Source organism: Equus asinus, chromosome 2 (assembly GCF_041296235.1).
Source record: "Equus asinus isolate D_3611 breed Donkey chromosome 2, EquAss-T2T_v2, whole genome shotgun sequence".
Lineage (NCBI taxonomy): Eukaryota > Metazoa > Chordata > Mammalia > Perissodactyla > Equidae > Equus > Equus asinus.
The window spans coordinates 35,957,270-35,973,084 of NC_091791.1; positions in this window are offsets into that span (position 1 = coordinate 35,957,270).

The following is a 15,815-nucleotide window of genomic DNA, read 5'->3' on the forward strand; positions in this document are numbered from 1 at the left end:
CAGATGATGCTGCCTGGAAGGCAAGCCCACAGGACTTTTTCATTCCAAGGGTCAAGAAATACAACAAATAGCAAATAAAGGAATTTATAGAGGTTCTGGAACCTTATTCCCAAGCGCCTCCACAAATGGCCTGCCTTTAGCTCCTGACTTCCTAGGACATGGTCTCCCCAGAGTCGGAAGACAGCCTTGCCACTTGCTACTTGAATGATCTTGGGCAGTTATTTAACTTCCAGACCACATCTGTAAAATGTACCCATCTCTGCAGGTTGGGGTGAGCATTCAAGAAGGTTGCGTATTTGAAAGAATTAGCACAGAGAAAGTGCTAAATAAATGTTGTCATGGGCTGAATTGTGTCTCCTTCCAAATTCACATGTTGAAGGCCTGACCCCTAATATGACTGTATTTGGAGATAGGGCCTTTCAGGAGGTAATTAAGGTTAAATGAGGTCATAAGAGCGGGGCCCTAATTCAACAGAACTAGTGTACTTATAAGAAAAGGAAGAAACACCAGGGGTATATGCACAGAGAAAGGACCATGTGAGGACGCAGCAAGCAGGTGTCCATCTACAAGCCAAGGAGAGAGGTCTCAGGAGAAACCAAATCTGCTGACACCTTGATCTCAGACTTTCGGCCTCCAGAACAGTAAGAAAATAAATTTCTGTTGTTTAAGTCACCCAGTATGGGATATTTTGTTCTGGCAGCCTAGCAGACTAAGACAAGTTCTAATTCCACTTATTTTCTTTCCTTGTTCTTTGAACACACGCGCACATTCAAAGGCCACTCAGAATATGAGCTGGAAAAGTTTTGACCTGCCTGAGCCCAGCTTGAGTCATTGGGACTCAAAACTTGGAAGGAAGTCAAAGGGAGGTCAGCATGTCCTCTCAGTGTCGGAGCAGAACACTTTACAGGCTGCCCAAGGGTTCAATAACGAGCTGGGCTGAGGAGGGCACTTTTGCTTGAGTTTCTGCTTACTATTGGTCAAGGCCCACTGTAAAGTTACATCTGCACTAGTAGACTTATGCCCAAGAGAGACGGAAATGAATTCTGAAAGGCAGAAAACATAATCCTCAAGTTATGGTTCTGTTGTCTATAGCACATTAATCAATTTTGTATCTAATCCTACCGTCTTATTCCAACATTCTTTCTCCAACGCCCAAATGATTGCAGTTCCTCGCATTCTCTTTGGAATCAGCTTTACCATCCTTCATTAGTGAGTTGAATGAATCTCTGATGTGTTCATTCTATATTTGTATAAGGGTCATGCTTTTGACTTTTTGAAAAGTATTCTTTGACAAGGACAAGGAATTCTGGTATTTCTAGAACCTATCACACTTTAAGCTGGTATAAGGCCTTCTTGGATTGGGATTTGTTTTTTTTAATTTCCAGACCTTCTCTATTTCTGTATTAGGAGCTTGAAAGCACCAATGTTCAAGAATCACAATAACGTACTAGTTACAGAAGAATCTAATTCCCTCCACTGGTAGGGCAAACCCAAAGTAAACAGTAAACTTGGTTTTTATCCTTTATTCTATTCCTTCTCTCCTTCCCACTTTGCCCTACGTTGGCGGGGCCCTTTAACCCGGGTCCATTCTATCTTCTTAATTCAGGTGGTAGGAAATGACCTGATAGATTGCAAGGTATGAATGACAGCAAGTTGTTCCTCCAAGGCCATTTGCATTAAAATAGGGGACGGAGGCTTTAACCTCCAGGCTTTTAGACTGTATTTCTTGGGCTTTGCGTCTACCTCCCTGAACTTTCCCTCTCTCTGCCTCTCCTCCCTATAAATAGACTTCAGCCAGAACAACTCCACTTATACACTAAGATTCAGGTAAGGTTTCATTTGAATGGTCAATTACTTAGGAGATGCATTTAACCCAAAGAAATGAAGCTTTAATAATGGCAAAGGCAATTATGCTGTAGTGGAAGGAACCCTGAAGCCAGGAGATGCAAAGAGTCCTTGCTCTGCCCTTTACCAGCTGTGTGATCTTGTGCAGATCACTTGATTTCACAGAGCCTTGAGGTTCCTACATATAACCCTACCTTGCAGGTGAATTGAGAGCATTAACAGAGAACATGTAAAGTGACATGCCATTGTGAAGGATTACTGTGAACAACTTTTCAGGCATTGCCGACATGCAATGAGATATTTGGGGATCACAGGGGAGCCCCTAGAACTCCTCAGATCGTGTTGATTAAGTGGCCACCTAGTCACATGGCTGTGATTTTAACCTTAGTGCATGAGCGCTTGCTCCTTCATTACCTTAAATTCTTTTTGCCATCCATCTGCTTCTCCAGTTTCTAATTAAAATTTGGAAGTTTCATGAAAATTCGGCAGGAACAGTTTTTACAAAATGTTGTCTCCAGTGGAGCAGATTGTGCTGCTCATTCGAGTCAGTTCTCGAACTAATTTAACTCTCAGCCCTGTAGCCTTCATAAGGAAAGGCAGGGAAAGCAAAAATGGAGCTGTGATGAACTGTGCCAATTGGACTGCCTCAAGCTTCTGACTCATTTCAGAACCATTATCATGTCAATAGAAGCATCCCCTCTACCCCCATATTATTTGCACGGAAATGCTATTAGTAAAGCAAGGTCTGGAGAGAAGGAGCACATTAACATTGTGCTCAGGCTTAAAAGCAAAGCAGGGATGGACATCCAGAGACGCCTTGGTTCCTGGATCAAAAGGAAGAAATAGCACTGGAAAAACAGAAATGGGAATGCATCTAAAGCAGGGCAGATATCACATAATAATAAATAGCAATTACTTACTAAACATTTACTACGTTCCTGACACTGTGCTTACAAATAAATTACCTTGTTTGATCCTCACAATTGCTGTATCAGTCAGGGTAGGCTAACTGCCATAATAAACAATTCCCAAATCTTGGTCACTTAATACAGTAAAGGCTGATTGCTTACTCATGTCCCCACCCTCCCCAGGACCTTGGAATCCTCCACTGCACTCTGCATCCTGCCAGCAGATATGGGGAGAGGGAGAAATTGCCCATGAGGAGGATCCCATGGGAGGTTTCTTATGGTCTATACCTGGATGTGGCTTGCATCTCTTCTGCCCATTGGCATTCCATTGGCCAGAACTCAGTCCCATGGCCCTCCCTAACTGCAAGGGAGGCTAGGAAATGTCCTGTAGGTGTATGATCAAGAGGAAATGGAAACAAGGTTTGGCGAACACAAAGTTTCTGCCATAACAACTCATCATTACCCTCATTTTACAGATGAAACTGAGTTTGGGGCAGGGCAAGTAACTTGCCTAATAGCGCGTAGTAAGTAAGTGGTAGAATTGGAATAAGTTCTCAGTACAATAAGCTCTTGGTAGAGCCCAAAAACGTGACTGCAGATTATCAGGCTTTGCAACTAGAGAAGAAACTGTCACTTCTCCTGAGCACATTCCTCAAACCTGGGGATTTCCTGAAATTTGCAAGGTAACCTGTGGACATTATAGTTTTCAAAACTATAATGGAAAGACAGTAGTGGGAACAAGATAATCCAAGGGTGGTACCTCCATTATAGTCTTGATTCTCCCCAAAGGTGCAGGTCTAGCCCCCTGATTTGCTCCCCAGGTGTTAGATGATAGAACTGAGCTCATTTTGTTAACCATTGCACCCTTTGTCAAAGACTTAAGATTCCCTTATTTAATAGCATCTACTGTGATGCGGCTGCAGGGATGTCTAACACATTTTAGACAGGGAATTAGAACCTATACCACCACTTCCATGTGCCCCTGAGCAGTGGTGGCCCCAGTGTCACCTGAGGCCTCAGGTGATGCCTTCATTTCCCTGTTCTGTGTTTCAGGCATGTAGAACTGTGAATACCCCCATAAGTTCACCCTGTTCTCCACGCCTTCGTACTCATTGTTCCTTCAGCCCACTTGGGTCTAGAATCAGTGATGTGGGCCTAGACATTGGGAATTTTTTTTTAGCTCCCTAGGTGGTTGTATTTTATGGCTAGGGAAAAGGACCATTGAAATGATTGGTCTAAGCAAATCATGGCCAATTGCATTCTCTTTGGCCAGATCAATGAATGAATGTGTTCCTTACCAATCGAGATTGATAAGATTTTGAGGAGTCCACTCTCATTATCACGATGATTTCTCTGATTGTCCTAGACTGACTTGAGTGTCTTTTCAAGGGCTCCTATAACACCTTTAACCTTTTCCTATCATAGAACTATTCCTGTTATGTGATACAGTCTAACAGTTTGGAAGATTGTCTATTCCCAATATGCTGTTGTAGCTCTCTGCAGCCTCCCTGGGGCCACCACTGCTCTGCAGGACACTGAATTGTGGTGTTTGATTTTGGTTCCTTGTCTCAAGTCTAAAATGTGATAGAAATAACACCTTTCCAGGGATCTTGGTCATATTCCAAGGAAAGAATGACTGTTTATTTAAATCTTGACCCCTCTGTACTCCACACAGCTCCCCTCATAATAGGTCCTCAAAATGGCCCTGCCTTTCTATGACATCTGCCACCTCTTGACCCCTGCATGAATTCTGTGACCAGCCAAATGAAGATTGCTGGAAGCCCTGGGTATCCTGCTACTCTGTCTTTGGTGATATTATTTGCTTTCCTGCCACGCTAATCTCCTCTTCTTCTTCCCATCCTTGAGGTTCTGCTCAAATGTTACCTCTTGAGCTCAAGCTCAGTTTCTAGCTCTTCAGGGGAGAGGAGAGTCAAGAAAAAGGTTCTGGGCACAGTGTAAGGCTGATGCTGGACATGCTGATCCACCCACCCAAGCACTGTAGACATGCCTTGGGGACAAAATGGCTGTATGTGTGTGAGTGTGTATAAACTGGAAGTTCTGTATCACACTAGTATTGTCACACTGGAAGCACAGACCTGTTTGGTGCAGAGGTTCCAAGGATGGGTTCCCAGAGAGAAAGAAGCACCATCTCTGGACACTCCCTAAGAATCTCTCAGGATTGTTAACAGTTGTCTGTCTTAGTGCTGTAGCAATATCTAAAATGAATAGAGGCTTGTTCTACACAGCTGAACTTCACTTCTTTTGCACTTATGTAAATCAGTATGAATAGCAGACAGCAGACCACTTTGGTAGACTGACCAGACTTTCTGGTTTCTTCTTCTGTGAGGTAATATTAACTAATTAGAAATCAATAGGTTAACCACTTTGGACTATCTATTCCTGGAGCCCTTGCTCTTATTAACGAGACAAGGACACTAGGAAGAGTAGGACGGACTTTCCTGATTAAGAAGATGAAGCTTCAGAATCTTTATGCTTTGAGCACTGAATCAAATGTGGCCTCGTTTTACACCAAAGGCAAATGAAGCAAGACAAGCCAAGTAAGTAGATGGAACAAAGCACCTTTAATTTGATATCTCATTTTCTTCCTCCGGTCTCTGATGTGGTGAACTCATTCAATGAATGGGCATTTAGTGCTTGTTATGTGCCGGCACTCCTGTCAGCGCTGGGATGCTGCAGGGAGCAGGGTAGAGATGTCCCTGCTCTCCAAATGCTTATCTGTAGCTGGAAGTTCTTGCTCTAGTCTCAGTATTTCTCTTTTGCATGTGCCTGGCTGTGTTAGAGGGAATTCAAAAGCAGCTTTGACATTTCCCGCTGGAGACCACAGTGGTAGTAATCAGTATGGGAAGAGAGGAACTGCTACTTTGACACCTAAGAATTGAAGGATAGATGTCTTTGTTTTATGTCTGTTTTCTCCATGTGAGAGGCAGTTGGCTTCACCGATTGTGTACTGTTGAGGATGACCTTTCCATTTTTCTCTCTTGGAAATGTGTAATTTAATGTGAACTGTCTATTGGTGGGCTGCAAGCATGAGGAATTCTCAGGATAATGCGCTTGAAATCAATTCACATTTATTGTCTCTTTATATATGAGGCATGGAGCAAGGTGCTTCACATATATTATCTAAGTTAGTCTCATTTAAGCCTCTCAATTGCCTCTGATACAGGCATCATGAGCCAGCTTTTACAGACACAATAAAAGGGGAAAGAGGAAATATAGCTCAGGGCTCTGAAAAGTGCTAATTCACTTCCAGTGGATGAATATACTTACCAGCTAGTTTCTATTAGATGGATTTTGATGAACATTTTTAATTTTAATACCTGCCTCCCATTTGCATAATCCTTTCAACTTTTCAAAGCACTGTCACCTCTTTCATATCTCCTTTGATGTTCATGCTAGCCCTTTGCTGACAACCATCTAGAACTATTTGATGGCATCTCTTTTTGAGCCTAAATCTCTGCAGAGGAACTTGCTTTTGTTGTATAGCTAAGATTCAGAACTAAGCCAATGGAAACTTTGCTCCAGAAATCTAATCTACCTCTTCATTTGCAGGGTCTCCCTGGGATGGTATAATCTGCTGCTTAGTACAAGCATCGTACATCAGTACTCTCATACCAGAGCTCATTGCTATGGTTACGTCTGCCCCCAACGTTCTCTAAAACTCTCGAGTTTAGAAATGTAGTTGTCTTTACTACCCTGCCCTTGTCTGGATCTTCCTGCCACCCAGTTTGCCCCAGGTAATGATAGCCAGAGAAAAAGAAGAAAGAAAGCACATTTGTGTGCCTGTCCAGTGAGGTGCATTTATTCTTAAAAACACAGAAACTAGCCTAAATGAAGCAAGGAGGGGGTGCCAGCAGATGAAGCATAAAGCAGGTGCTTACTTAATTGCTGCAGCTGGCACCAAGGGCTTGGCATAATTTTCCTCCTCATTTTATTGGCACTGGTGCTCATTTAACTTTTTAGCTGAAGCATCTGAGAAGAGTCTAGGAACCCACTCTGTTCCTCTCGCTCTTACAGAAAAGCAAGCAGGCCATTTTCCTACAAATATTATGAGTACACACAATCCTGAGGATTTTTTTTTTTTTTTGCCTTCGAACAACTCATTGATTATAGAAAGGGAAATTGGCTTACATGCAATTTGACATTTTATTTGATTCTGCCAAAATTTCCATGGGTTGAATTTTCAATTTGTTTCTAAGGACTTGAGTCAACTGTTCAGACTCATCTGCATGATTTTGATTTCAGAATTGTATGTCTGAGCCCATAGCTGCCTAAGTTGTTTTCTTTTAAAAAGCAAGTTGTTAAACTCTCCAGTTGATGTGACATATTCATTTTGCCATTTGTCTCTTATCTTTTAAGTGGTGAAGGGAAAAGTTGCAAAAACATTGGATGCAAGTTATTTTATGCACTGTCATTCCACAAATGTGTTTATGAAGAGGAAAATATTGTGCCAAAACCCTATGAAGAACAAACAATGTGCCCAAAACAATACAAGGAATCATGAGGCATGCGCAGAGCAATAAGAGAAGGTCCTTTCCTTTCAGCAGGTTTGGTCCCTAAAGGAAAGTGAAACAAGTGTGAGGAATAACATAACACAGTTCTGAGGGAAGTAACAGCGATATGCTAAAGAAGAGCACGTGTGGACCAATGTCTTCTGATGGCAGATCCAACATGCAGAAAAAATTCTTCATTTTCCCCCTCCTTAAAGTACTTCAACTTAGAGAGTGCTATTCAACTACTGTATTTAAGGTGATATTTGAATTTCTATGCATTTACCATAGCTTTATCTCCTCCTATTGACTCTAATCTGTATGTGTGTATGTATGTATATATGTGTATATATTATATATACATGTCATCAGTACAGTTTTGAACTAAAATTTTTATTTTATTTTGGGACTTTATTTCAGGTTGCATTTCAGGGAGGGAGGAGGAAAGAGAGAAAAGTTGTAGTTCAAAGAGGACATTAGGAGACCTGGGTTCTGGTCTCGTTTTCACCTTCAGCCACTTGTGTTCCTGGGGGCTCAGCCTGGAACCTTGTCCTTTCAGACCTAACGTTCTCAGTGTGATGCCTCCCATCTCATCCTGAATGAATCCAGCAGCTGTCCTAGAGAAGCAAAGGGAACTGGAGGCTAGGGGGCGTGTCAGAGGTGTCAGAAGTGGAAAAGAAAGAGTGGTATTTGGGTGAGATGCTCTTGACCTCTGTGTTTCTCAATTTCCTATTTAAATACCACATCATTTATAGAAAGCCATGAGTTCAGAGCCACTCATCATTCATAGTGGGTTTGATTCCTTTCAATTACCAGTGGGTATAGCACTGGCTCTGAAAAATGTAGAGCACGGCCTAGCAAAAAAATATCTAGAAAATCCACAAGCTGGGTAAAGTTTGTTCTGAGTTGTATCCGCAAATGAGCTTTGAAGGTAAATGAAATGAGTTCTAAGGAAGGGACAGAAGGAAACTGGGGAAAGTGTGGAGTGAGAGTGAGGAAAGCCATGTTCTTTCCTGACTAACTTCATAGCCAGCAATCTGGTCTAGGCTCTAATTAACCACATGCCCGGGGTTGCTGCTGGTCCCCAGTGACCTGCTCCTTTCAGGCTCTTCCTGTCCAGGTCACACATCACTGCCTTCCTCAAACACTACACTCACCATGTTGCTTTCTGGGCAGTGATTTATCACAAGTCCCTGTTACCTGTCACATCTTATCCCAACTCTTTAATGAGGGTTTGAGGTCCTTCATCCAGGAAGCATGATATTAAAACAGGAGACCTAGCTTCAGCCGTGGCCTTTGTAGCGTTAAAATTGTGCAGCTTTGGGCAAGTTGTTAAACTTCCCTTGCCTTCCTTTTTCTTATCTCTAACATGACTGGGGACTGCAGTCTCCAACTGTAGACGAGCTCCTGGAACTGCTGATCCAGCGTGCTTGCCCTGGTCTCACATTTCCCAGGAATGCCCAGATTCACATATGCTGGCCCACACTCCCAATAGCAGCTGTAAACTTGGCAGGCCTTGAGTCCCAAATTTTGGTTTTAAAATGTCATCCTGCTGGGTTTCCAAAGCCATCTGCTGTTCTTCTCTACAGCGTTCCTCTGCTCCAGACAAGTCAGTGGCCTCAGGGGCTCTGAACACACTTAAATGCTTCCATCCTATCTGCTCTGGCTCTGAGCCATCGCCCCTGCTGGACAGCAGCTCCTGATCCCTACACCATCTCATGGCTGTCAACTGCCAGATTAAAGCTCATCTAATCTAGAAGCCCTCACTGACTAACTACACCAACAACCGCCACGGCTCCCACGGTGGCAAGTTCAATAGCCATGACCTTGGCCCCAGTAGCCTTTGGCAATCTACCTACTTTAAAATTCTAATCATTTCCCCAACAGTACTTTTTCATATATAATTATTACACCTATGTATGCTATTGTAGGCGTTTTTTTTCATTTAACATTGTATCATAGATATTTTCCCTCATTGTCTCATAGTCTTCATAAGGCGTTAATGAATACCTTGGTACTGTGTTAATATTTCCCCAATGTTAGACAACTAAGTATTTAATCTTTTGATATTGTAAATATCTCAGTACATACAGCTGTTTGAATATTTTGAATTATTTTCCTAGTCAACTCAGATGTGTTGCTATTGTAAGACATACATTTTCATACTTTCTCAGAGCACATTATAGTATAGTACGTATCTCCAGCTGACTCCAGCACTCACCTCCTAGGCCACTTTCTCTGCTCCTCCGGCCTCCACTTACTCCCCCTGCCACTCTCATCTGCAGCTGACCGCCTTGCCCAGGGCACTACATGGCTTTGTCTCAAGGATCCCTGCCTCTTCAGCTATTCCCTAATTCAGTGCTTCTCAAACTTTAGGTGCATTGGAACTGCCTGAAAGTCTTGTTAAAACAGATTGCTGGGCCCCACCTCCAGAGTTTCTGACACAGTAGGTATAGGCTGGAGCTGGGAAATTTGCATTTCTAACAAGTTCCTGATGGTACTGCTGCTAGATCAGGGTTTACACTTGGTGAACTCCTGCTCTAATTCCTTCCTCTGGTGTCAGGGGAAGCAGTTTGGCTTCTCTAACTCTATCCACCCCACTACCTAACCTCCTAGCCTCCTTCCTGTCTTCTCTGGGATGGAGCTCCTTCTCCAAACCTGTTCTCTTCTAGTGCCTTCAATGTCGGCACCACTGAAACTTCCCTTACTCTGTCCTTGAAGCAACCTTCCATCACTGCTGTTTTAATAACAACCTTTCTCTTACCAACTTTACCCAGTTATAACTACCAACCCAAACGTCTTTCCTTCTCCTGTAAATTCTCCTGAACTTGAACTTGTGATCTTCACTTGCTGCTTCTACTTCTTATCTACGGATTTCCTTTTTAATTCCCAGAAATTTTCCAAGCTGCTCTACTGACAACTGGAAAGTTTAAAATTACCCTTTTCTTCCCAAATCCAGTGACATTTGTTTATTATGTAAAAATAGAAGTCAATATTCATTGACTTCCAACTGTGTTCTAAGCATTGTGCTAAGCACTTCACATATATTATATATATATATAATTATAATCTCATGTGAAGATTATTCTTATATCAACCCTATTTAGTAGGTATTATTTTACAGATTAAAAAAAAAAACTAGGCTCAGAGAGGTTAAATAATTTGCCCAGCAGCTCAAGTGAAGGAACCAGAATTGGATGTGGCTCTGATTCCACATCTCACATATTGAAGCATCACTCCAGAACATACATCAGAATCCCTGAGCACCTATTAAAATGCCAATTCCTGGTTCCAGTGCCAGAGGTTTAAATCCAGGTGTGGAATCTGAATTCTTAATAATCCCCCAAGTGATTCTGATGTGGATGTTCCCAGAGCCACGCACATTTTGAGAAACTGTCCCTCTGAACTGACATAATTGGCCACTTCCTTTCTTTATACACTTTCCTCGGTTGCTATGATACAACATTTATTTTCTGGTTCTGTGGGCTCCCTGAGTCTGTTCTCCATCTCCTGCTTCTTCTCCTGCCCATATCAGTGCCCCCAGACTCTGCCCTCTGCCTTCTCCTCCCTCTGCTGTCTGTCCCCATGAGCCCATCCACTCGCAGTGCTCCAACTCCGGCAGATGGTTCCCAACCTTGCCCTTCTGGTGCCAGCCTCCTGGTGAGAGTCATGGAACAGCACGAAATGATTTCAGAAGAGTGATGAATTAGTGCCCAGGCCCCGGACAAAACTGTGAGGCAGATGACATTGATTCTGGCGTCCCGTCACCCTATACCACACTTGGTCTTTCCTCTTGCTCACAAGACCCCTGTGCTTTGCAGCTTTCTAATCAAATCAGTTCAGCAAAAGAGCTGATCATCTCCACAGTCACATTAATGTGTTAATTCTCCCACTCATTTGCATTTTTAAAGCCTTTTATCTCTTTTTGTGGGTTCAACCATTGTTCACGTGTTGGAGACATTTCAGGCTTCACTTAGCAGATACCCGGTGTTTAGGGGGAACTGAGACTAAAGAGGAAGGAGGGTGAGTTGGTCTGGGAGGGACTCTTCTTTTCCCCTTGAGATTTTTTGAAGCTTAGACTCAAAGGCAGCCAGCGACATCCCTGGGCGGGGGGCAGGAGTTGGCCTCTCTCACTGCCTGCACACCCGTGTCAGGGATAAGCTATAACTGTGGCTGCTGCAGACCTGTCCCTGGAAGTACAGAGGGTGAGGACAGACTGTGTAGTTGGCCACTCAGCTGGCTTCCTGCCACGCCCCACACTCGGAGTGGCTGGCTCCTCTCCATCTTTCAAGTCTCAGCTTAAATGTTCTCTTCTGCGCAGCTGGTCCTGACCACCCTCCTTATGTAGGCTCCTCTTGGTGATTCTTTATGTTGGCAACTGTTTTCTTTCACTGCATTTATCACAGTTTGTAATTATTTTGTTTGTTTATTTACTTGTTCTTCCTGTCCCTGTTTGGACAGTAAAGCTCAAGAGGACAGAGACCAGTCTGCCTCGATCCTCACTGTGCTCATAGCATGATGCTGGCTCACAGTAGATATTATTTGTAGCAGGAATGGCTGGAGAGCTGCACCTCCACCACCTGGTGCTTAATGAATAACCCTTGAGCTGAACTGACTGCCCTCAGCAGCTATCCCAGCGCCGAAAGACTTGAGGCAATCTGAGAGCAGCCCGTTCAGCTGACAGCTGGGATAGCAGAGGGGGGGTGCCCTGAAGTGGCACCAGGAAAAATTATGAAAGACTTTGAAATAGGCAAAAAAGATTAATAGTTGTCCTGTCCAGGACCTACTGAGTTATTGAGACCTTCATCGTCTTTGAGCTATTTTACAATGTTTTAAGTTCCATAAAACTGATAGCAATACAAGTGATTTTTGTCAATAGAAATGCAAATGAATTTTGTCTGGTGGAGGTGCAACTGATCATTGCCCTGTGGATATTGACCAGTTATATATCCATTTGTAAACTAATCTTCGCTTTCCCGATTGTCTCTGATCTGTGTTAATTTTACATTTGTACAAGAGTCATGATTTTAGCCTTTTAAAAAATTATCTTTTTAAATATGACTTCATCAAAATCAGGAACTTTTGTGCATCTAAGGATCCCATCAAGAAAGCAAAAAAACAGCCTACAGAAAGGGAGAAAATATTTGCAAATTGTATATCTGATAAGAGATCAATATCTAGAAACTATAAAAAATTAAAACTCAACAACAAAAAACAAAGAACGCAATTCAAAAATAGGCAAAGGATTTGAATGGCAGTTTTCCAAAGAAAATATAAAAATAGTCAACAAGCACATGAAAAGATGCTCAATATCATTTGTCATTAGGAAATCAAATCAAAACTACAATGTTACCACTTCACACTCACAAGAATGTCTATAATTTAAAAAAAAATTTTAAAAAAAGGAAAATAAGTGTTGGTGAGGATGTGAAGAAGGTGGTAATATAAAATGGTAGCTGCTGTGGAAAACAGTTTGGTGGTTTCTCAAAAGGTTAAACATAAAATTCCCATAGGAGCCAGCAATTCTGTTCCTAGGCATACATCAAAAAAATTTAAAGCAGGGACTTGAATAGATATTTGTATACCAATGTTCATAGCATCATTTTTCACAATTCCCAAAAGATAGAAACAACTCAAATGTCTGTCAACAGATGAATGGATAAACAAAATGTGGTGTGTATATATATAACATACCCACAAATACAATGAGTGTTGTTCAGCCATTAAAAGGATAGAAACTGGGGCACATCAGCATGTAGATGGTCCTCTGAGCCACGGGAATGGCTGATAGTGCAGGCAGAGAAGAACACCCGGCCCCAACCCTGTAGGACACGAGGAGCCTGAGAAGGCACAGACTGTGAGGAAGAGAGAAAACTGAATGTGGTGTCACAGAAGCCAAGACAGACTAGTGACCTTACTCCTGACGTCTAGCAGCTCAATGTCCAGTGACTTGGGGTCACTTCGGCTGCAGCTTAATTCTTGTTGTGTAAGAGGGCATCATCCAATAGAGTAATATTTCTGGTTATAAACAGAACATTTTCAATAGCACACTTTATTGTCAGAAATTGTGCTAAGTAGTAGAGGATGCATAGGGACATTGTTAAATAAAAAACAAATCCGGACTTAGGGGAGACTTTTATTCAAAAAAATTATCACAAGGGGGAAAGAGACTATTGCAACGGGGAGAACCTGCAAGTGTCTCAAGAGTCAGGCAAATAAAGGTTTTCTTTTATAGGGAGGTGTGAACAAGGCTAGAGAAAACTGAATGTGGGGAAATGAAACTGTGACATATCAGATAGGAGATCAGAGAATATTTTATGCCGAGGCCATCTGTTCTCCGGAGGGGCTCTATGCTGGCTCAGACTAGTGTGGGCCAAAGTTCAGGTGCATGGAGGAAGGAAGGAAGCTTACCCAAAGTTTGGTTGACAAGCATTTTGTTCCAGTTGACCAGTGGGAACGAGTAGATCAGCTTATCATCTAGGAAGAGAAGAATGGGTCTGTGTGTAGCTTTGTCTTGGGTTAAACAGGGGGCATCTGAGTTTTATCCAAGTCATATGGGAAAAAGTGGTTCTTCACAGTAAGCTATTTTCCAGAACACAAAAATGAAAGGATTCTTTTCGTTGTCATTCTTTTCCAGGAGCAAAGGGCTCAGGTAAAATTCAACATTGTCAGTGTGCTTTGGGATGCGGATTCCATCCCCCCAGTATGCGTGACACCATGGTTTTCACACCCAGCACAGATATTCCTGCCCAGAGGACCACCCCTTGCTGTGGCCCAGGCTGTGACTTCTCTGAGCCCCCTTTTCTGAGCATTTGATTCCTCCCTTGAAGGAGTCTTCGTGCCTGACTTACCAGGAGCCCCCCTTATTCCCTAGAGATGCATCCAAGACAGCCTCATAACCTCTGCTTCTCAACCACAACCTCTGAAGTGCAGTTCTGAGGACAATGGACCACCCACTTGGAAATTTGCATCCCATGGGCTAAATTCAGCTCACAGAAGTGTTTTTTTTCCAGGTGGTGTTTTGCTTTGATTTTTAAGCTTGAATTAGATGCCAATATTAAAAATTAGCAAATTGAATTTAAAAATCCAGATTTCCAACTTCTGTGGGAAAACGGATCACTCTTGCCATTCTGGCCTGCATGTCTATTGTATGCCTCCTACACAATTTAGCAAAATTCCTGACAATAAAGTGTGTCATTGAAAAAGTTCCATTTATGGATCCAAGTACAGGCATATCCCACTTTTCAAAATTTGCTTCACACAACTTTGCTTTTACAACAGACCTACATTAGTATCTGTTTTCTCTGGCAGGAAGAAATCCAAAGGGGATTTTCACTTTTATGAAAAAAAGGCGAAAAGCAAAAATTGCGTTTTTGCTTTATGAAAGGTTTCATAGGAAGGCTCTACTTTCGGATAGTGGGGGAAACCTGTATTCCTCTGGGTGCTGTTGCTTCCATACGCCAAGGCAGGGAGAGGCCTGAGCTCCCTGTCTCCTGTTTGCCACTGCTCCTCCGAACCTATTCAGTCATTTATGTTATCTGTGTGTGTTTAAGTATTTCCATTTCCTACCACCAATTATCACCTTCAGTACCAGGACAACTAGTTAAAGAGGTTTTACTTTCAGAGAATATGTTAATTAAGGCATCATTTAGGAAAATTGCTTACTATTCACATCTAATTGCCTAACCACATAATAATAATGACATGTATCCTTAAGTATGCACAGATCTACTTCACTGGACATTTTACTTTATGATACCAGCACACTCTCTATATGGTCAACTTGTGTTCGTAAATTGTGAAATCATGTAATATGGTCAATTCCTACCTGGTGCTCGCTTACACCTTATAAAGAGAGCAAGGCTGTTGGGGGTCATCGGTGAAGGTGGGAGGCCCAGGAGGACATATCTCCCTTTCCTTTGGATGCAAAGTCAGTGCAATTTGTAGTACAGAGTTAAACCTGTGGTTTAGGCATTTTGGACATAAACATAAAGTCCTCTGTCTCCTCTGAGTTTCCCATCTTCCTTCTCTCAGGGCTAGGGGCCCTCCCTGGTGTTTCCATAGCCTTCTGGGCCTATTCCTATCACTGCCCACAGAGCTGTACTGTAATGACCTATTTCTGTGTCTGTTTCCCACCTAGAGCTTGAGCCTTGATGGGGGGGTTGTTGGGGGGGAGCGTATGTCTTTTCCATGATTACAGGCCCAGGTCTAGCCAGCCCTTGAAGAAGGATCCAGAGATACGGCAACCATTAACTTTCATTATTATAGTGAGTCTCTCTTCTTTGCATGTTCCTGAGTGAGGCATGAAATCTTTATATCCACAGATATCATATGGCAAAAAATAAGTGCATCAGTTTTCCGGTGACGTTTAGCGTTCCTGGTCTCTGCGCCTCATCTCATCTGACCTGGTAAGCGTCTTCTATCTCTCAGTCACAAGCCTCCTTATCCACGACTCCCTCAGAGAGGGGTTTCAAAGACATCCTGTCTCTCTTCTTGCTCCTGGGAGCAGGTCTAAAAGTGATAATCAATTCATTTAGTTAATTGGCATATTACT